A 23,013-nucleotide genomic window follows, 5' to 3' on the forward strand; every position below is an offset into this window, starting at 1 on the left:
ATATAATCTCATTTATTTGCATGCAAGTGTAAAGTTTGATGCTCGAGATGGGTAGGACTATAGGAGGTAATTTTAATTTTAATGTAGACGTTAGTAGTTTTTGTTTTTGTTCTTGTGAACTTTAGAGCTTGTGATGTGTAGTTAGTTGGACCCGGGAATCCTTACATTAAAATTTTGACACATTTTCTCTTTTTCACCGTAATGAATTTGGGCTGTTTATTTATGATCGAACGGTACAAATTTTATATCTAATTTTATACATTAAAATAATCTAAACCGTCGATATGAGATCGAACGATGCAGATCTTTACAGAAGGACGCTATTAAAACATCGGATCTTTGTCCCTAGTTGGTTGGAACTAGTTTTATTATTAGGCTCATGTGTTTGTATTACAAAGTTGTTGAATATGTACTTGTGTCGTTGAAGTTTGTTCGAAGTCTCACATTGTTTAGGTTCCCAGACTGTTGAGTGTATAAATATGTGAGGACAACTTCACCCTTATGAGCTAACTTTTGGAATTGAGATCTGAGCATATTTAACATGGTATCATAGTCGGGTTAAGGACTGCAATGTGGACATTTGACTCAGGACCACGCTAGGCGTGAGAGTGGGTGTTGAATATGTAGTTGTGTCGTTGAAGTTTGTTTGAAGTCTCACATTACTTAGGTTCCCGGGCTGTTGAGTGTATAAATATGTGAGGATAACATCACCCTTTGAGCTAGCTTTTGGGGATGAGATCCAAACATATTTAACAGGTTGTAATTCTTGTACTCAACTTTCTTATCAATAATTTCTTGTCAATTAGCTTATCAGTCAACCGCAATTTTTGTCAAACCGAACTTTCAGAACTAACTTACTAACAACATGGGGTTAGTGAATATAAACAAGTTGGACTGAGTGAGTCAAGAACAACCTCAATGGTTGCATACAAGAGTCATCATAGTATGGCTTATAAAAATAAAAAAAAACAATTTGTGTCACTATGATTAAGAACTCCAGAAACATGCTTCTCTGAATTTTGTTAAGATTTTAAGTTTCGAGTTAAGGAGGAAAACATTGTCTTTTAGAGAATAAGGGCAATTTTGGTATTATATTTAATATATAAATTTTGGTATAACTAAAGAAATTTCGGGTAGTTACTAGAAAAAATCATTATGTTATCATGTCTTCAATTTATTATCTCATGCAGTGCTAATTTAGGACCTAAATTAGCAATTCTTTTGTTAATAATTTCATGGACATTCATCAACGATAAATAAACACATCGAAAACAACATAACTACTAAAAAACAAATTCAAAAACCAAAACAACAAATTAGATAGATATTTATAAATATATTTACAATTTTATTACCAAATACAATGAAAAGCTTAACACATTCAAAAGTATGCCAAAATACTTGTTTGCATTTTTTTTATTGTGGATAACTAGGTCAATTAGTGAAATTAACACTGCATAATATTTTTTGACAATAATGTATAATCTTTTCTTTTAACATATATATATATATATGGTATTGATTTTTTTTCCTCAAATCATAGTGGGGCTTTAGCTCACACAAACCTTTTTTTGAACAAGCCAAAGGTTACAAAGAGTCAAGATGCATGAACTAAAAGAAACTATACAAGGCCCAAACAAAGCATAGGACTAGACCACCAGCTATGGCAGTTCAAAGCTAAAGTACTACTCATCGTTTTCAACCACCTGTAGGAAAAAGTCTTGATCTTATCCAACATGTGATGCACTGAGTTTGCTGAGCCTCTGAACAATATGTAGTTTCTTTCGGTCCACACAACCCACACAACAGCAAGCCATATGAGCTGCATGAAAGAACGTCGTGCTCGAAGACTACCTGCTGAATTCGTAAACTGAACAAAATAATCTGAAGGAGACTGAGCATTCACCAAAGAAGAGCCAATCCAGGAGCTGACAAGAGACCAAAGGGCACCGAAAGTGCTGCAAGAAAGGAACAAGTGCTGAGCCGACTCAACCTCTCCGCAACCAGAAACACAATGATGGACCGCCGCAGATACAATCCCTCGAGTAACCAAGTTTGCTTTGGTAGGTAACCTGTCCCGCAAGAGTCGCCAGGCACATATGGAAACCTTCAAAGGAACCTGTCGGTGCCAAATGAGGCCTGACGCAGCATCCAAAGTAACCGCATCCTGTGTCGTCAAAAGCTGATATGCACCACGAACAATATAAACATCGTCCAAGTCAGACTGCCACTGCCACCTATCTGAAACATGATCATGAGGGAGCTTTAAAGAAGGAAAGAATATAAACAGGCAGAGAGGTCAAAACGGATTTAAGCAGAACTAGACGACCACCAAAAGAAAGGAAGCGACTCCTCTATCCTGATAAACGATTCTTTAAACGATCCAAACCGGTTCCCAAAAACCTAAACGCCTCGGATCACCCCCAATAGGAAGGCCCAAATAAAGGAAAGAAATCTTTCTCACTTTACAACACAGAGCAGACGCCGCCTCACCTAACCAAGAATCAGGGATGTTAACCCCAACCAGCATAATTTTGTGAAAGTTAACCCGCAAACCCGACATAGACTCGAACAACACAAGGACAACCCGTAAAGCACGAACATTCGCCCAACTTTTAGTTCCCATCAGCAACGTATCATCGGCGAACTGAAGGTGTGACACCGTCATCGGGGCTAGCTCACCAACACTGTACCTCGTGAACAGGTTGTGCGCCACCATGGCCTCCATCAACACATGTAGACTCTCCGCAGCCAACAAGAAAAGAAAAGGGGATAACGGATCCCCCTGCCTTAATCCCCTCTCGAGAGGGAACTAATCAGTCGGACTACCATTGACTAAGACGGAAGTTGTTGCCGTACATGATGGATAATTTTCGCAAGTGAACGAATTACCACGTAGTAATAAAAATATCGATTCACAGGGATTGTGTGATTAAACTAGTCTAATAGTGTTCATAAACATTATGCAAGAAATACACATAAATTGGGGGTATGTTGCGTGATGAATTGTTAGAAAACGTGCTTTGATATAATGGAAAAGCGAGGTAGAATCATCGGAATCACCTAGTCTATAGCTAAACCACATGCAATCTACTATATCATAGGAATTTACTCAAGTGTTCACAACTAGATCAACAAATTAGTGAATCGCAATCTCTTGTCAAAATCCACTCTATTCGTTGTCGATACTCCCCCGATCTCTCGGGCGGAAGCTACCTACAACGAATGATATGAAAGCGCGTCGATCGTTCGCTATACTCTATGTCTCAATCTCTCGACCGGAAACACTCGAGTGCTCAATGCAATTCAGTTCAGAAATTAAATCAATACTCTCGCACGTGACTTAACTCGAAATCATTACAACACTAATGAAGGATTATAAAGCATTAAGAGACGAATTGCATTAAGTAAACACTGTTACAGAGTAAATTCTTACAATTAAGCAGATTACATGAGATTCATCTACATCCTAAGCTATCCTAGATCCTACCTCCACAAGGGATTTAGCTCCTCATGTTGCTTCGTTCGCATCCTCGCTTCAACTTCATGGCTTGAGAATCCATGCTATTGAGGTGCTCGGAGCTATCCTATGGAGTCCTTGATCTGGATCTTGATGCTTCCAAAATCAGAGAATCGATGAATATTGCAGAATTTTCCAACCCTTTAACAGAAAAATGCAGAATCCTTATATAGTGAACGCAACCACGCCGCGCGCCAGATCTATCACGCCGCGCGTGGTTGCAATTTCTTCAACGACGCCGCGCGTGTAACGGTATCACGCGGCGCGTGATCAACTCTGAGGCCTCTGATCTTCAACTCTGCCATCTGCACGCCGCGCGTGATAGCTCCACGCCCCCGGCGTAATTGTTCCTCTTCTCTTCGCGCCGCGCGTGGTCAAGTGTTACGCCGCGCGTGATCAAGTCAGAGAGTAATCCAATTCCTGAACAAAGCTTCACGCCGCGCGTGGTCAGGTATCACGCCGCGCGTGATCAAAGTGAAAACTTGGCTCCCTGTGATCTCCATCACGCGGCGCGTGATGGGCTACGCCCCCAGCGTAGTGAAAATCAGCAATTTCCTGCAATTTTTCCTGTTTTCTTGCAAAACAAGTAATCAAGCTTATGATTAGATTTCTCTTACATTTATTGCTTAAAACCTACTAAAAAACATTTAATGTTGCTAAAATAGGCCTGGATTAGAGAGTGTGACGATCCGTCATCACAACCCCAAACTTAAACCTTTCCTTGTCCTCAAGGAAACAACTTTTACCTCAAGCTTTTGTGTCAAGACCTTGGCATTTTTTTTAAATTCACTCGAATCATACATACGTGAGAATCACCTGATGATCAATGATCCACCTGCAAACAATGCTCAATTGCACAATCGTTCCCGCAAGACATTTTCAAGTAGTTCACACTTGTCGACCAAGGCTCTATGATTTCATCACACTACTCACATACACTCTTCAGTTTTGGTAATTCACTCAAATCAACACATCAATGCAAGTCAACAATAATTTTGCAAGTAGTCTAAGAATTCATTCGGTTCACTTTGTGCACACACATTAGAGGTCTTTTAGGGTTATAACGTGGCTTGGCTAGGGTGGATGGTGACATTTTGGGATGAGTAGTAGAAAAACTTGGAGTTAGATCCCCCTAAGGTCAAAAATTCATAAACCAAACCCCTTCTTCTTTTGAACTATAGTGGACTAGAGAACTTTTTCAATTCAACAAGTAAAGTTTGTAATACTTTTGAATTCAAGGCTATCACTTCTTTTTGAATTTCTTTTCCCTTTTTCAACATTCATTTCTTTTTTTCATTCTCTTTTTTTTTTTCTTACTTTTCTTCTTTGCCTTGCAATTTGTGAAATTTTTCAATCAAAACTTTTTATAAGTTCTCTAGTACCCTCACCCCAAACTTTATTTGTTGCTAATTCCAAAGAGCAACCCCAAACTTAGTGGTGAGCAATGCGCATCCACCACTAATTAGGTGCCTAACCTCCAAGAAAGTCATTCCTTTTTTTGTTTTTTCATCAAAATGTTCTTAAGGTTGTGCAAAATAACATTTTCTTTTTCAGCTCAAATTGGTTAAGCAAAGGATAATTATATGTAAGGGTGGATAGAAAGGCTCAAAGGGACCAAGGAACATGCCTCGTGTGTGCTACAAAAGTACCAATCAAATAAAAAGACGACAAGCAAAATCGAGAGACAATACATGAGTGGATATCACACATAGAAGAAAAAGGAGTGTTTGGCTCAATACCTCTCGGTTGGGTCGAATCAAAGAACCGGTCAACAAGTGTGCGTTCTTTTCCTTTGCCTCTTGATCACATGAGTGCAACAAGCTATTGCACTACAGGTTTCACATATCACACACGGAGAAAATCAAGCAATTGATACTCAAGTAACTAGAAGGAACATGCCAAAGTATTGAAACAAACTCTAAAAGTAAAAACCATTCCACAATCAAACATGACAAAGTTCAAATTCAAGGTTAAAATAGTACAATCCAGCCAAATCCAAGCAACATCAAATTATTATTACAAACCAACAAAAGTAAAGTAGTAGAAAGTAAAAAGTAGAGATAGAGTAGTAGAGTAGCAGCAGCAGAAATTCATAACCAAAGACGTCAAACGGTGTCATCCGGCTGGCCAGTGAAGTAGTTTGTGAACGGGCTATTCAAGTTCAGATTCAGCCCATCCACATCCAGCATCTCCCTCTCCATAGCAGCTGCCTCATCCTGCTCAACCCGGCGGCGCCTTTCGATCTCCGCCAACTCAGAAGTTCTCAGACCCGAATTGTAAGCTTGCCTGGCCTGGAATGATGTCAGCTCCCTCGCCTGATGTGCCTCCCAATCAGCATCAGCGGGATACAAAGTCCCAAAAGTAGGAGGAGGGAAGGTAGAACGGTAAGTCATCGCCTCGGTGTACATGGAAGAGGCGGTATCAAAGTAGAGATTAGGCAGCCCGGAGTATTGTGAAATCACTAGTACAGAAAACACTTTTTACATCTGGCCAAAACCCCCTTTTACATCTGGCCCAAGTCAGAGGTAGACGTACGAGAAGTAGTAAGTTTATGCTTTTTACATCTGACATTCGCCAGATGTAAAAGTATCCCCTTTTACCTCTGTTCTCAAGTTTCAGCTGACCAATTTTTTTTTTTTAATTAAATTGGACCTTTTACATCTGACCAAGTCCACCAGATGTAAAATAGTAACTTTATTTAATTATTTTTTTTCAAAACCCTGCGTTTTCTTTTTTATATTTTAAATCCTTTTTTATAATTAAAAAAACTAAAATACCACTACAATTTAACATTCAACCAAAATACAGTTGCAAAATATAATCAAATGTCATTAAAATTCAACATTCATCCAAAATACCAAATGTCATACAATTCAACATTCATCCAAAATGTCATACAATTCAACATTCAAGCAAAATACCAAATGTCATTACAATTCAAAACATCATAATTAATATGAATCCATCGTAACATCATACAAATTAACCTAGCTAGCTCCTAAGCCTCATCGGCAACATCATAATCTACCTCAGGATTATATATATAGGTCAAGAAAACAAGTTGCCCAGCGGTTTCACAATTCATACAGCTCCTCCTCTGTTAATGTCGTGGGATTATCGAACACCTACAATATGTAAATATATATTTACTTATACATACATGGCTCAAATTCATTACGTATACATGATCAACTTATTCATATATATAAATTAACATACATTCAGGTAGTATCATACTGCATGATCTAAAATCGAACAAAATGCAACACAAAGTGAGCTAAAGGCTGCTGCCTCGAGCGCCCCACGAAGGGTGTGGCGCGCCCGCGCAATTGGGAGCATGCAACCTGTAGAATTCTGCAGAAAAGAAACAAAGAAAACAGTCCCCTTTATGCAGAAAAATGCAGCAAACCAGCCCTTCTTTTTATGCAGAAATTTATAGCAAAGCAGTGCCGTTGTTATGCAGAAAAATCCATCAAACCAGTCCCAATTTCATGCAGAAATTTACAGCAAAACAGTCTCATTCTTATGCATGAATATACAGAAAACCAGTCTCATTTATGCAGAAAAAATGCAGCAATCAATACTTCTTTTTATGCAGAAAAAATGCAGCAATCAATACTTCTGTCTCATAATCTAACTTGTGGTTCCACTATCTACACTATTTGTTTGTTAATTTCACTTATTAAGTGCCAACCAAACCTATACAGATTTACCATAAAAGCATAAGCAGTCTGCTAAACATCAACAGAGGTTAACGAAAAATACATATAATGTCGATAAAGAAAAATATAATACCTCCATCCAATTCTTTGTAATACTAGCGGAGACAATGTCAATCATATTCTTCATTACATAATATCCACAGTCATTGCCGTTAGGCTGTACCCCAAATATGTTGCATAAACCAGTCCCAAAACTTGAAGCAAATCTTACATAAAGCAGTGTCAACTTAACATGTAGCAACCTTATTGAAGATCAAAAGGCTCGTGTAAACAATCACTTAATAATCACAATGAGAAATAATTATACATGTTGCAATGAAAATGTTTCTAGTTTCATCTCCAAACAAAGTAAATTTCATTGAGTTACTAAATAATTGTTTTCTTCTAAACCATGATCATTCTCTTTTTAAAATAGCATGAAAATTTTGAAAAGAAGCATGATACATGTACTATACATGCCTCGGCCCTCAATAAAACATGGCTAGTTCAAACATTTCATTCCCAAAACCAATAATCTACTTGTATAAAACAATCATCAAAAGCTTATCTTAACTTAAAAATTTCTTTTCCAAAGTAACTCAAAATTTTAAGCTAAGTAGATTTAAACCCTCACTTTTATTCTTCAAAATTAGACCACATCAATACATGTTTTCAAAAGCTACAGAGGGTCTAATTTCAAAGCAGCAGAAGCAACTCCCATGTCTTTGATAAATTGTAAATTTTCTTTTAAAGAAGACATGACTTGCACAAATAAATTAGGGCTTTTCTCTTTTAAGTTAAACACAAGAAAAGTGTAAGTACCACAAGTCATAGAATAGTTTTAATTTTAATTAAACCATGACAAACTTTAAGTTCTTGATTAATTGGAATTTTCTCAAATGCCTAGCTACTGACTATTGTGAAAGCCATGGTTTCAACCATGAAAATCCATCTAACTACCCTTAACACACTAGTTTCATAATAGCTACTATAAGACTTCCATTAGGAGTTAACTAAATCATAAATATGAAAAAGACATAAAACCATTCTTCAAGCTCTAAGAGCTTGACCTGCTATGGAGAAGAAAAGAAGTTCTAGTTACCTTAGAAGAGGAAGCTCATCACAACTCCTAGCTTTCAAACAAGCTTCGAAAGGATGAAAATGGTGGAGAGATGAATTTTGAGTGAGTGTATAGTGATGGTGGAGTGTGTGGTTCGGCCATGGAAGAAAGATGAGTGAGTTTCCAATTTATCCTAAACCTTCTACTTAATAGCTAAGCTAAGGATCATGGCCATTGTTCAGAATTCAGAACAACAAATTAAATTCTAATAATCATAATAAAGGCATAAAAATCAACCATAAAGAGGAACCTTGTTAAGTGTTAACCATCAAACACAAAGATAAATTATGTTTCAAATACATAAAAATTGAGATGAAATCAAGTCACCCTTTTCAAAGTAGTCTTCTTGCTAAGCAATTCTGGCACAACAGAGGCCACGACTGTATGAACCAGCAAATCAGTAGGTTCTTGATCATCCATTGTCTTCTCCCGGAACTTCAATGTAGAAAGTCAAGCAAACAAACGCATTAGCATCAAAATGAACATTATTAAAACTGTAAATCAAAGTCATACACAGTTTCATAAAGCTCAAAATATCATCATCCTACAACCCATCAACAAAGTTCTCATTTTTCATATAATTCGCAGTGTCCCATAAAGTCATATCCATGTTCACATAATCCATTTTCAATTTATGCTCTCTCCAGAGATCATCACATCTCAGAATATAAAAAATAAAACATATGTTGTGAGCTAAAATATACTTAACACAAACCAATTACGGCGACAGTTTATGCTGACACCACAATGCTTCAAACATCAATTCTGGCCCATTAATTAAATTCCATAATCAAATTGACCATAAAAACAAAACATCAATCTTTTCAATAATCACATTCACAAAAAACAATTCAAGTCCCACTTTATGGTTCAATATACAAAAGCAAAAGTAGAAGATTACAAAAAATTACACAGGATTAAACCCTTAATCATCAAAATCAAAGATTAAAATGAAAGATAAACATATGCTAAAACCTAAAAACCCTTAATCGTCAGAACTCACCAGTTTATGACTCTGTAACGAGCTGAGAGAGCTTTGATTCGTTTCACTGAGCTTCGATTTGGGTTCAGTAAGCCTTGGTTCTTCAATTAGGGATTAGAATTTGTGATTCAATGAAAGGGATTGGAGGCTAGGGTTCGAGAGAGAACAAGTGTTAGAGAGACATCTCTTCGATCGCGAATCTAGGGTGAGAGAGAACGACAAGCTTCGATTCGTGAGAGTAGAGGCCGGAGAAAGAAAGAGAAGCTTCGATTTGGAGTTAAGCTTCGATTTGGAGTTAGGGTTCGTGAGAGAGAGGACGACTGCGAGTGAGAGAGAGGACGGCGCTGGTGGTGAGTTGATTAAAGGTTGCGGAGGGTTCAATCTTGTCGCCGGTAGAGGACGGCGGTGAGGGTTTGCATCGCCGGTTCTTGCGAAGGTGAGGGTTTTTTCTGAAGTCTTGGGAGAGAGATATCACACTATTACCGTTCCAAAAATATTTTTTTTTTTTTGTATTTAACCTGACATTTTACATCTGTGCCTAAATATGGCCAGATACATACATATTTTAGATAATTTTCACCATAATTACAAGATTGCCACCGCGTTTAGTTATGCTTCTGGTACATTGAAGTCAGATGTAAAAAGTCTTGTCTATTTATTTTTTACATCTGTGGATATTGAAGCCAGATGAAAAGGTTACTCCACATAGCCTTTTACATCTGACATATGCTCGTCAGATGTAAACATGCTGTGTAATATGTTATATTTGTACTAGTGAATTTCCATCTGATGCAACATAGAAGCAAGCTGGTTCATATCATGAGAGTAACGAGGAGGGGCTGGCTCCGGCATCCCTTGAGACTCATGTACCGGATCCCCCTGTTGGTCCGGATGATCACCATCTTCAAACCTATTGATTTCTTCTTCTTCTCTCAAAGCTTCCTCCCTTGCAGCATTCCCCTCACCACGGGGCACAATAGGACCTCTCTCAAACTTTTTGATGAAGTAAGATAATGACAAGGGGCGAACAGGATGAAGATCACCTTCTTGCACATCCATTGGAACATTGTTTGCTCTACACAAAGCAGCAATTAAGTTGCAATGCCCCAAAGTAAAAGTAGGATTCGGATGATTGGCTATTTCATGGAGATCTTTTTGTAACCAATACCCAAGATTAATGTACTTCCCTTCAACCAACAATCGGACCGCGTAAGCATTATCAAGCTGAATCTCTGAATTGTTACCAACAACCCTCACATTCTTCAACCAAAATTCACCCCAAGCTCGGTGAATGGGATTAAAACTTGTTAAACTCAACCTTCTAGGGAGAGAAGCTGGTGAGTGGGCTAGCCACCTTGCTCCCGGTCGACACACTATACTTTTCAGTTCCTCCCTAACTTCGATACCACTCTTGTCGATCCTCTCTCTATCACGCAAGAATTCACACACACACCTCCCGCAGCACAACCAAGCAGATTGTTGATAGATTCAAAAGAATAACTCACCTTAACACCCCTAACCACATAAGTATATTCCGGAAACATTGGTTGATCCGGTAAATAGGCATTTGCAAGGAACTCCCTAGCCCACATCTGATTGCCAGGATTAACTTCATCTTTCATCATCAACTTATTAAACTTCTCCCATCCCCTAGACTTAATCTCATTTCCTATCTCAGCTACACCATTCAGCAGATCCTCACCAAAACCCTTCTCTTGATTAATAGTAAAGGTTCGAATTTGTTTGTACCTTTTCTCATGAACTTCACTGATGAAGTGAGGGTGGACCTGTGGTCGAGTAACATTGCTCCGGCGAGGAGGAGATGCTTGAGCGGTCCAAGAGGATTGTCCTTTGCTTGCACTCATCTTGGTTCTTGCTTTCTTTGGTGGCTCTTGTGCCGGATTGGCGTCACTCTTCTTCTTCCCTTTCCCTGTTAACCGTGTCAACATGTTGAGAGTGTAGAGGTTGAAATGGGTTGATTTGGGAAAGTGGTGAAATGAGGAATTGGAAGTGGAATTGGAGTGGGTGATATGGGTGGTATGTGAATGTGAAGGAATGGGATGATTGCAGGTGATTAGAAATGAAATTGGAGAGGTTTGAAGGATGAAAATGGGTTAACAATGGAGTTTTTCGCGTGAGAGGGCGTGTGGATTGATGATGGGATTGATGGAATGGTTGAGAAGATGAAGAAATTCAAATTTTACACGCTTTCCTGTGCAGCCACGCCGCGCGTGACCCTTTCTACGCCGCGCAGTACCAATTGTAACGGTCAAGAACTTCTTCATAAAGGCCATGCCGCGCGTGATGACCATCACGCGGCGCGTAATCACTAGTCAGAGAGTCCATCTTTCTCCAGGCTTCACGCAGCGCGTGATACACTCCCACGCCGCGCGTAATATCTTTTAAACACTCCTTCCTCTGTACTGAAGGATCACGCCGCGCGTGATTGTACTGCGCCCCCGGCGTAGTAGAGCTATGTTTTGCCCTGTTTTGCTTCCGTCCTTGCTTCTGCTGCATACCTACCTACATACTTCAAAAACAAAACACACTAAAACATTAGAAACCGTTGGGTTGCCTCCCAACCAGCGCTTGTTTAACGTCCCGATGCTTGACGTTCCATACCCCTAGGGGCTAAGGAAAGGTAGTGCCACCATGTGGCAAGTAGTGTGCATTCCAAGGTAACTTAAGAGCATCTTTAACAATATGATCATAAACCTGGATTTTAAAACATTGTGGGTCTCCATCATCACACTCCATCTTATCAAAGACATTGAATGTGACCTGCTGATCATCGGTCCTTAGCATGAGTTCACCCATCTCTACATCAATTAGGGCACGGCTAGTTGCTAGGAAGGGTCTACCAAGGAGCAAGGGCTCCCAATCCCTAGTTTCTTCCATGTCTAAAACCACAAAATCTGCGGGAAAAACAAACCCAGCAACCTTAACCAATACATCATGGAGAATCCCTTCCGGATGCACAATCGATCTATCCGCCAAAGAGAGACTCATCTTTGTCGGCTTTGCTACCGCTCCCAATATTTTCTTCATCATTGATAACGGCATCAGATTTATGCTAGCACCCAAATCACACAAAGCCTTTTCAATAGTGAGATTTCCAATAGAGCATGGAATTGTAAAACTCCCCGGATCTTTCTTTTTCTGAGGTAGCTTCCGTTGGATGAGGGCGCTGCACTCTTCCGTCATACTTACCATTTCATCATCTAACGGTTTTCTTTTCTTTGTAAGCAGCTCCTTCAAAAACTTTGCATAACTTGGCATTTGTTCCAATGCCTCAACCAATGGTATAGCCATCTCAAGCTTGTTCAACACTTTCATGAACTTCTTGAACTCCTTCTCTCGCTCAAGATTCTTAACTTTCTTTCTCCTAGGATAAGGCATCCTAGCATATGGCGATTCATCGACTCCCTTACCTTTCTCAACCTTCTTGCTCTCTTTTTCTTTTATCTCCCTCTGTTTTTCAACTTCTTCTTCCTCATCCTCACTAATCTCCACTTCCTTAGATATATTTTCATTTTCTACTTCTCCCTCATGCCTCTCATTTTCAACTACAACCTCTTGCTTATTTTCAACCTCTCCCTCAATGACTTTCTTCTTCAAAGGCTTCTCCACAGCTGGCCTTTCCGGTATCTCTCTACTCCTCAAAGTGATTCCATTGCAAGTTTCATTTTTCGGATTATCATGAGTGTTTCCACCGAAACCTCCTTGATTTTGTAACATCGAAAACTGTCTTGACAGCTGACCCATTTGCACCTCCAAATTCTTGATAGAAGCTTCATGGTTCTTGTTAGAGGTTGCTTGACTCGATTTCATCGCTTCAAAGTTGCTTTGGGTCATGAGCATGAACTGATTTAGAGTCTCTTCCATCCTTGATGGAGGCCTTTGCTGCTGTTGCGGTGCACCTTGACCTTGCATACCGTTCCCCCACCCGGACCCGTTGTTATTGTTGTTGTACGGCTTCCGGAAATTAGCTAAGTAGCGAGCTTCCTCTGAACCCTCCGGGAAACATCCGCCATTTGGGTGGTCCTGCAAACAAAAATCACAACGCACATTGTCAATTTTACCTATTGGAGAAGATTGAACTTGTGGATTGGACAGCAGCTTCATCATTGCTTCCATTTGGCTAGTCATTAGCTTTTGCTGTGCTAATAGTGCTGTTTGAGTATCCAATTCCAACACTCCGCCTTTCTTTTTGGCTCCTCTATCATTAGTAGCTCTATACTCGTTTTGAGCCATACTTTCCACCAACTCTCTTGCTTCAGTCTCGTCACGGTTCTTCAACGAACCACCGGCTGATGCGTCAAGTATCATTCGCGTTTGAGCCCTCAAACCTTGGGTAAACATTTGCATCTGATTGTGGCCATCGAAACCGTGATTCGGGCACCTTTTAAGACAAACTTTGAACCTCTCCCAAGCATCATACAGCGTCTCCCCATCTGCTTGCTCGAAGTTGCTAATTTCAGCCCTTCTTTCCAAAAACTTATGAATAGGGAAGTAGCGGTCTAAGAACTTCCGCTCCAGCTGTCTCCAAGTCTCAATAGTTCCGGCTGGTATCGTATCCAACCAATCTTTAGCACGGCCGGTGAGAGAATGCTTGAATAACCTCAGTCTTTTGTCCGATTCACTCACCCCCGGTGGATCGGTATAGTCGCAAGCTTCATAGAAGTGAGACAAGTGTAGGTTCGGGCATTGAGCTTCCGATCCTGAATAAGGATTCTCTTTTAGGGCGGAGAGGACCGTGTTCTTGATGTCAAATGAGACAGGATTCGCCGGTTGAAAGCCTTGATTTGCCAACGCGTCATTGTCTCTTCTCCCATAATCACCAAGAGTACGCCTTTGTGGTTGAGGAACCGGTGGAACGTGGACCGGTGGAACGTGCTCTTCTTCCATTGTAGCTGAACTCTGTCCTTGACAGTCCGGTGTACCACCTAGCAAAGCTTTTCCTCTTGAAGCTTGAGCTTCCCTTGTTGCCTTCCGAATTGCGCGAGCTGTCTTTTCAATTTCTGGATCGAACTGCAGCGCAATGGGACCTGTTCTCCGCATGCACAAGGAAACACACAAGTAGAACGCTCCGGGAGAAAAATATAAAACAGAAAAATAAGGAAAACACAGAAAATATGAACACTATCGCCTTGTCGAATCAATCACAATCCCCGGCAACGGCGCCAAAAACTTGATGGATAATTTTCGCAAGTGAACGAATTACCACGTAGTAATAAAAATATCGATCCACAGGGATTGTGTGATTAAACTAGTCTAATAGTGTTCATAAACATTATGCAAGAAATACACATAAATTGGGGGTATGTTGCGTGATGAATTGTTAGAAAACGTGCTTTGATATAATGGAAAAGCGAGGTAGAATCATCGGAATCACCTAGTCTATAGCTAAACCACATGCAATCTACTATATCATAGGAATTTACTCAAGTGTTCACAACTAGATCAACAAATTAGTGAATCGCAATCTCTTGTCAAAATCCACTCTATTCGTTGTCGATACTCCCCCGATCTCTCGGGCGGAAGCTACCTACAACGAATGATATGAAAGCGCGTCGATCGTTCGCTACACTCTATGTCTCAATCTCTCGACCGGAAACACTCGAGTGCTCAATGCAATTCAGTTCAGAAATTAAATCAATACTCTCGCACGTGACTTAACTCGAAATCATTACAACACTAATGAAGGATTATAAAGCATTAAGAGACGAATTGCATTAAGTAAACACTGTTACAGAGTAAATTCTTACAATTAAGCAGATTACATGAGATTAATCTACATCCTAAGCTATCCTAGATCCTACCTCCACAAGGGATTTAGCTCCTCATGTTGCTTCGTTCGCGTCCTCGCTTCAACTTCATGGCTTGAGAATCCATGCTATTGAGGTGCTCGGAGCTATCCTATGGAGTCCTTGATCTGGATCTTGATGCTTCCAAAATCAGAGAATCGATGAATATTGCAGAATTTTCCAACCCTTAAACAGAAAAATGCAGAATCCTTATATAGTGAACGCAACCACGCCGCGCGCCAGATCTATCACGCCGCGCGTGGTTGCAATTTCTTCAACGACGCCGCGCGTGTAACGGTATCACGCGGCGCGTGATCAACTCTGAGGCCTCTGATCTTCAACTCTGCCATCTGCACGCCGCGCGTGATAGCTCCACGCCCCCGGCGTAGTTGTTCCTCTTCTCTTCACGCCGCGCGTGGTCAAGTGTTACGCCGCGCGTGATCAAGTCAGAGAGCAATCTAATTCTTGAACAAAGCTTCACGCCGCGCGTGGTCAGGTATCACGTCGCGCGTGATCAAAGTGAAAACTTGGCTCCCTGTGATCTCCATCACGCGGCGCGTGATGGGCTACGCCCCCAGCGTAGTGAAAATCAGCAATTTCCTGCAATTTTTCCTGTTTTCTTGCAAAACAAGTAATCAAGCTTATGATTAGATTTCTCTTACATTTATTGCTTAAAACCTACTAAAAAGCATTTAATGTTGCTAAAATAGGCCTGGATTAGAGAGTGTGACGATCCGTCATCAGTACACACACATTCTTTAATCCACTTCCTCCAAAGGGTCGGAAAACTCATTCTTCCCATAACAGCATCCAAATAACCCCAGTCAACCGAATCATAAGTCTTCTCGAAATCGACCTTACATAAACGCTGTTTTGAGCTAAAAATGATGGCACATTTTTTTTATTAGTATATTTACGAGCTATAAGGGATAGAATAAATCGGACTGCCAATATAATTAGGATGTTTATTCTGTTCTCTAATATTTAGACGTTCGTGTTTATAAAAATAATACCAACTTTTTTTTACAATATGCATAAAATTAAGTGACAAATGTGTTTGTAAAAAGGACGAAGTAGTAAGCCACTAGGTTTGGTCTAGTGGTGAGGGGTTTGAGTAGTACGTTATAGGTCCTGGGTTCGATCCCCAGCTCATTGTAAACAAAAAAAAAGGACGAAGTAGTATTCAATACATGTATAACATAAAATACATTTAAAAATATATTCTTTGGAAAGGTGATAATTAATAAATAATTTTCAAATTTTATTTTATTTAGATTAATGATTTCAACAATATATTCAACAATAATTGATTTCAACAATAGCAATAAAACACTTCAAAAATTATTAAGTTACATAAAAAAATGTTTAAATATATTTTTCGTTCTTATATACATATATCGTTTTTTTCTTTTGGTAACTGTACAAAATATTTTTATTTTTAGTCTTTGCAAATATACAGCTTTTTACTTTTGCTCCTTGTTATATTTTTAGTACATATAAATATTTTTTTACAATATAATCGATCCGCGTAATATATAAAAAAATTTGATATTCATATATACCTCCATTTGCGTCTATACATATATAAGGACGAAAATGAATATTACAAAAAATTTACTGGACTCCTTTCAACATGAAAAATGCAATGACCAAAATAGATTTTTTTATATTTTCAAGAACTAAAAAAATAAATAAAGAATAAAATAAAAGTATTATAAGGATTAAAATGCAATTATATAAAAACTTATTAAAACTACTTTTTTTAAAGAAAACCCATATTAAAAAAAATTATATATTGATGTTTAGTGAAAAAAAATGTTGTTTTTTATTAAAAAAAAATTATAGAAAATTTAATATAAAATAAAAATTACTTTTATAAACTTTTAAAATACTATTTTTTAAAAGATTAAATTAAAATATTTTATAAAAAATTAAATTAATGCATAATTAAATTTATTTTTGACAGTCAAAGAGGTCAAGAAACAAAATTAAAAGCTCACACGACTTAGTTGAAAAATGAATATTAAATTATAATTTTTTATTTTCCTTTTTCTTATTTTTTTTTTAAAAAAACATTGCTTTTGACCAAATGGACATTTTATTAAAACGCTCAAATCCACCCATACGAGTTACTCTAAGGAAGAGCATAAGATAAAACCATAAACATTTGCCAAACATCTGTCTATTCTTCATTAGCTCCTCAGTACTTTCATACGTTCAATATCCAATTAGTCATGGAATACAATACAAAGATTTCATCAAATTCTGAAGGTGCGTCTACATATATAATGACAAAAATGAATATATATTACAAAAAATTTACCGGAACTCCTTTCAACGTGAACAAATTTTATAGGATGAAAAATGCAATGACCAAAATAGATTATTTATATTTTCAAGAACTAAAAAAATAAATAAAGAATAAAATAAAAGTATTATAAGGATTAAAATGCAATTATATAAAAACTACTTTTTTAAAGAAAACCAATATTAAAAAAAATTATATGTTGATGTTTAGTGAAAAAAAAATGTTGTTTTTTATTAAAAAAATTATAGAAAATTTAATATAAAAAATAAAAATTACTTTTATAAAAACAATAATAAATGTATTCTTTTAAAATACTATTTTTTAAAAGATTAAATTAAAATATTTTATAAAAAACTAAATTAATGCACAATTAAATTTATTTTTGACAGTCAAAGAAGTCAAGAAACAAAATTAAAATCTCACACGACTTAGTTGAAAAATGAATATTAAATTATAATTTTTGTTTTCCTTTTTCCTATTTTTTTTTTTTTTAAAATATTGCTTTTGACCAAATGCACAATTTTATTAAAACGCTCAAACCCACCCATATGAGTTACTCTTAGGAAGAGTGTAAGATAAAACCCTAAACATTTGCCAAACATCTGCCTATTCTTCATTAGCTCCTCAGTACTTTCATACGTTCAATATTCAATTAGTCATGGAAAGATTTCATCAAATTCCGAAGGTGCGTCTACATAAGGACGAAAATGAATATTACAAAAATAAATAAAAAACTCCTTTCAACATGAACAAATTTTATATGGTGAAAAATGCAATGACCAAAATATATTTTTTATATTTTCAAGAACTAAAAAAATAAATAAAAAATAAAATAAAAGTATTATAAGGATTAAAATGCAATTGTATAAAAACTTATTAAAACTGCTTTTTTAAAGAAAAACCATATTAAAAAAAATTATATATTGATGTTTAGTTTAAAAAATGCTGTTTTTTATTAAAGAAAATATTTATAGAAAATTTAATATAAAGTAAAAATTACTTTTATTTTAAATAATATTATAATTTGTATTTTTCATTAAAAAATTATAACGAAAATTTTGAAAAATAAATTTTTTTAAAAAAATAATAAATGTATTGTTTTAAAATACTGTTTTTCAAAAGATTAAATTACAAAAATTTTTATAAAAAATTAAATTAATGCACAATTAAATTTATTTTTGACAGTCAAAGAGGTCAAGAAACAAAATTGAATTCTCACACGAGTTGGTTGTAAAATGAATATTAAACTAGAAATTTTATTTTCCCTTTTCTTATTATTGTTTTAAAAATATATTGCTTTTGACCAAATGCACAATTTTATTAAAACGCTCAAACCCACCCATATGAGTTACTCCAAGGAAGAGCGTAAGATAAAACCCTAAACATTTGCCAAACATCTGCCTATTCTTCATTAGCTCCTCAGTACTTTCATACGTTCAATATCCAATTTGTCATGGAATACAATACAAAGAGTTCATCAAATTCAGAAGGTATACAATATAAAGTTGATTCTTTTATATTTATTTAGTGACTTATCACTTATTTTATATTTTATATGTCAAAATTGTTTGTTAGTAGGAAATTAGAATTTCTCAGATCTAATTGAATAAAACAAAGATGTAGAGAAAATTTTACAATTAAAAATGTTCACCATAAATCTTGTCCAATCATAGAACAATTAATAATTTGTGATTGTTACTTTACTTTGGATTATATTTCTTTTATATATACTTTGGATTTTATGCAAGAACTAAAAAGTTTTAAACAAAATGTTCAATAAAACTCATATTGTACATTGACTTGGTTCTTGAGCCAATAAGACCTTGTGACACTAATTGAGATAATTTATGAAATGATTTTAACATATTCATAAGTTGTTTAAAGGTCTAATCTCATTGTGTATTATACTTACAAGGACTAAAATGGTTGGTTGCCCATTTTATTTTATCACCATAATTTTATTAAGTATATTTATTTTTTGTCAATGTGAAAGAAAAACAAATTCACATTCAAATGTTACATTACTATCGATCTTAAGCCAATTTGTGTTGCTTAGGCATATTCTCATTTATTTAATGATTATAACTGTTTTACTATTGCAGGAGAAATTGAGGTAACTAGCAAGTATACCTCATTGAACGATAAGCTCTCAACAAAGAAAATCTCTGCTGATAAAGGTTAGATTTGTTATATCTATTATTTTTAGCGTTGGGTTTTTTTTTTTTGCTTTTATCAAAAAATATATCGATCAATTATTTTTAGTGTTATGTTGTTTGCAATGTGTATGTGTATTGAAAAATAATGTATAAAAAACCTCTAATAATTGGGGTAGTTTTAATAATATTTATAAAAAAAAATAATATTTATCAATTTAGTGGCTTCGTTTTCATTCCATTGTAGATAATTATCTAACGATAATCAGAGAATAATACCTTACGACCCTAATACACTCATTTCTATCGGGATTGCTGATCAAAAGAATTTTCACACTCCACTTTAAAGAGTATAATTTACTTTGTTAAACCACTCCTAGAATTTCCACACTCATTTCAAACTTATGAGTTTAAGTTTACAAAGTGTACATCCCTAAAGATATACTTCCTTTCTTTCAGGATATTTTCTCTCCCGACCTACTGTCTGTCTTTTCTACTTCATGAATTTTCGTTTTTGCTCTTGGGGTATTTCGGTTTGTATGAACCGAATTTTTTTGTCATACTCAAAAAATTCGGTTAATAAAAACCGAAATTTTGTGTTCCAAATTTCTTTCCAGATTTCCTACATAAATTCAGCATTAGACCCTCAAATTTCACAATTTATTTGAAATACTAAACAATGTCCGATTTGAGTAAACGACCACTCGTTGGAAAGCTTAGGGTGTCAAGATTACAAATATAATTTTTGTTTTGAGGATTAACTATCCAATTGGTTCAGTTTGACCAAATAATGGATACTGGTACAGAAACAGAGCATGAACTTTTCTCAAACTTGTAGGTAGATTTTCTTATACTATACTTAATGAGATTTAACAATTCCGGTGTCAATCCTGTAGTAAATTTTGTCTTCTTTACACTAGATTAAGAATAATTAGCATACGACTTATATTCAAAGAGATATGCTAAATTTACCACAGGTAGCACTACACGAATTTTCACATAAATCTGTCTTCTTTTCTTAACATTTATGTTATTTCGGTTTATATAAACCGAAATTTTTTTTCATGTTTAAAAATTTTGGTTTGTATAAACCGAAATAAATTGGCCAAATTTTTTCAAACCATAAGGAGCAAAATGAAATTTTTTGGGATATAAAAAAAAGGTGGGAGTCAGGAAAGAAAACATCTTCTTTCATGATCTGAAGCATTCATTTCGTTGGCATGTAGATCAAGTTTGTTGTTTAAAAAAAAAATAAAAAAATTGCCAACCCTCTATGTTTCAAATTTGTGAGTTAACAAAGTGTATCTCTGAAACCCCTCCTCATCCTCCAAAAATCTCCACCTCCATTTTAATTTTATTTAGGCTTAATTAGTAAAATGGTCCCTTAAAGACATTTTTTTATTTCAGATTGGTCCCTTAAAAAAAAAGGTCCAAATAGGTCCCTTAAAGAAAAAAAAGTCCGAATAGGTCCCTTAAAGACATCTCCGTTAATCAGTTTGGTCCTATTTAGACCTCTTTTTAGGGACCAAACTGATTAACGGAGATGTCTTTAAGGGACCTATTCGGACTTTTTTTTTCTTTAAGGGACCTATTTGGACCTTTTTTTCTTTAAGGGACCAATCTGAAACCAAAAATGTCTTTAAGGGACCATTTTACTAATTAAGCCTTTTATTTAGCTCTCTCATAGACCTTGAATAGCTTGTCAATTTATTGTCAATTAGATTTATAATAATTAGTGCATAGATAAATCTAAATCTAAATCATTCAAAAATAAATGTAAATACATATTAACCTTTCAAATCATGTTCATTATATTGAATTGATGTTTATATCTTGATTTAAATAACCTAACACTATAAAATATATTAGGGGTTTTGTTCGAGTAAAAAAAGGTATAATATTTATAAATAACCTAACACTAAAAAATATATTAGAGGTTTTATTCGAGTAAACAACTAGGTATAATATTTATAAAAAAATTATATTGGCATATGTCATTAACTCTGTAGGATTTTTATATTGGTTATTTTTAAAATTTTATAATGGTCTTAGACGCATTATACTGGGGATTTAATTGATATGCACCGATAGTGTAAAATAATTTTACACTGCCAACCAATATTAATCATGTTTTCCGCCACATCACCCCACTTTCTTGTCTTGACATGACAAAATGATGGTTATTTATTGAACAATCGTGTAAAAATATTTTTTACCGTCAGTGCATATCAATTAAACTCTTATACTGGTCAGAGGCAAAAACTACAGGGTGGCATGTGTATGTCATGGCAACTCGAAATTTAATTTAAAATGCAAAATTACCCTTATTAGAATTTTACTATTAGGTTACCTATCTATAATTTCATCCACTTGGAGGTATCGTTTGACCTAACTTTTTTTCTTCTTATTTCCTTAGAAGTAAGAAACTCGGTCAAACAACATTTTTTGAAAGCTCTAGTAAGAAAAAAACAGCTTCTGTATTTTAAGAAAAATTATAATATATTATCAAATATATCTTTTAACATTATTATAATAAAATAAAATAATAAAAAAAAACAACTTTTAAGATTTTCTTTTAAAACAGTAAGATTTACCAAACAACTTTAATTTAGTTTTAAATCTATTATTGCTAGCTTTATAGTTAAAATAGCTTCTACACCTAAAAAAAACTGAGCCGAACGGTACCGTAGCCAAATATTTGCAGTTCAGGTCATTTACTTTTAATTATTTATTCACGTCGTTTGTTTTTTTTAAGCTATTTATTTGTTTCATATTTTTTACTCATTTCACGTCATTCGGGTTAATCTTTTCATGTTTGGCTTTTTACGAGAATTTCTTTTCATATGGTGTGTGTGTTGTGTATACATAGAATTTATTTCATCTGCTTTTCATTATTTTATATATTTATGAAGAAATTATCATATTAATATGTTTTTCTATTTTCTTCTTCTTCTATTTGACCTTTTGTTTAATATGTTTTTTTTTATGTTATGCGATTAAAAAAATGACATTTTAGATGTTATTATCTCTAGCTTGCACTATTGCTCGTGAAACTTATGTCTTTTATTTTGTCTATAGTTTTTTTTCTATTAATTTCATATAGTGCGTTAGTTTATCTTGTGATATCTTACCAATAAATTGAACTTGTTTAAATTTATTTAAAATCATACTTTATTATGCTGTTTACAGATATTCTAGCATCTATGTACAATTTTTCTATTTCCTTCTTTTAGACATAATTATATTCTTTGTGTTTTTTCTTTAGATGTTGCACCTGACGCTGGAGTGGAGCCTTCTTGTGGGAAAGGAGATGGAACTGCTAATTGGATTAACACATTCAACTTAAACGAGCTTCCACCGAAAGAGAAGATCTAATTAATTTTTATGAATATGATGCATTTTTCTTGGACCGTGTGACAAAG

The 23,013-nt window shown here is 35.6% G+C and overlaps 1 long non-coding RNA gene across 1 annotated transcript; it reads right to left on the reverse strand.

Moving 5' to 3' along the window:
- Positions 1-6,416: 6,416 nt before the first annotated feature.
- LOC123882454 lies at positions 6,417-9,784 on the reverse strand. Its single transcript, XR_006799818.1, has 3 exons — positions 9,345-9,784; positions 8,324-8,776; positions 6,417-6,645 (listed from the first exon to the last, which is right to left on the reverse strand). It is a non-coding gene; the product is annotated as an uncharacterized LOC123882454 (long non-coding RNA).
- Between the last annotated feature and the right edge of the window lie 13,229 nt (positions 9,785-23,013).

Source organism: Trifolium pratense, linkage group LG4 (genome assembly GCF_020283565.1).
Source record: "Trifolium pratense cultivar HEN17-A07 linkage group LG4, ARS_RC_1.1, whole genome shotgun sequence".
Lineage (NCBI taxonomy): Eukaryota > Viridiplantae > Streptophyta > Magnoliopsida > Fabales > Fabaceae > Trifolium > Trifolium pratense.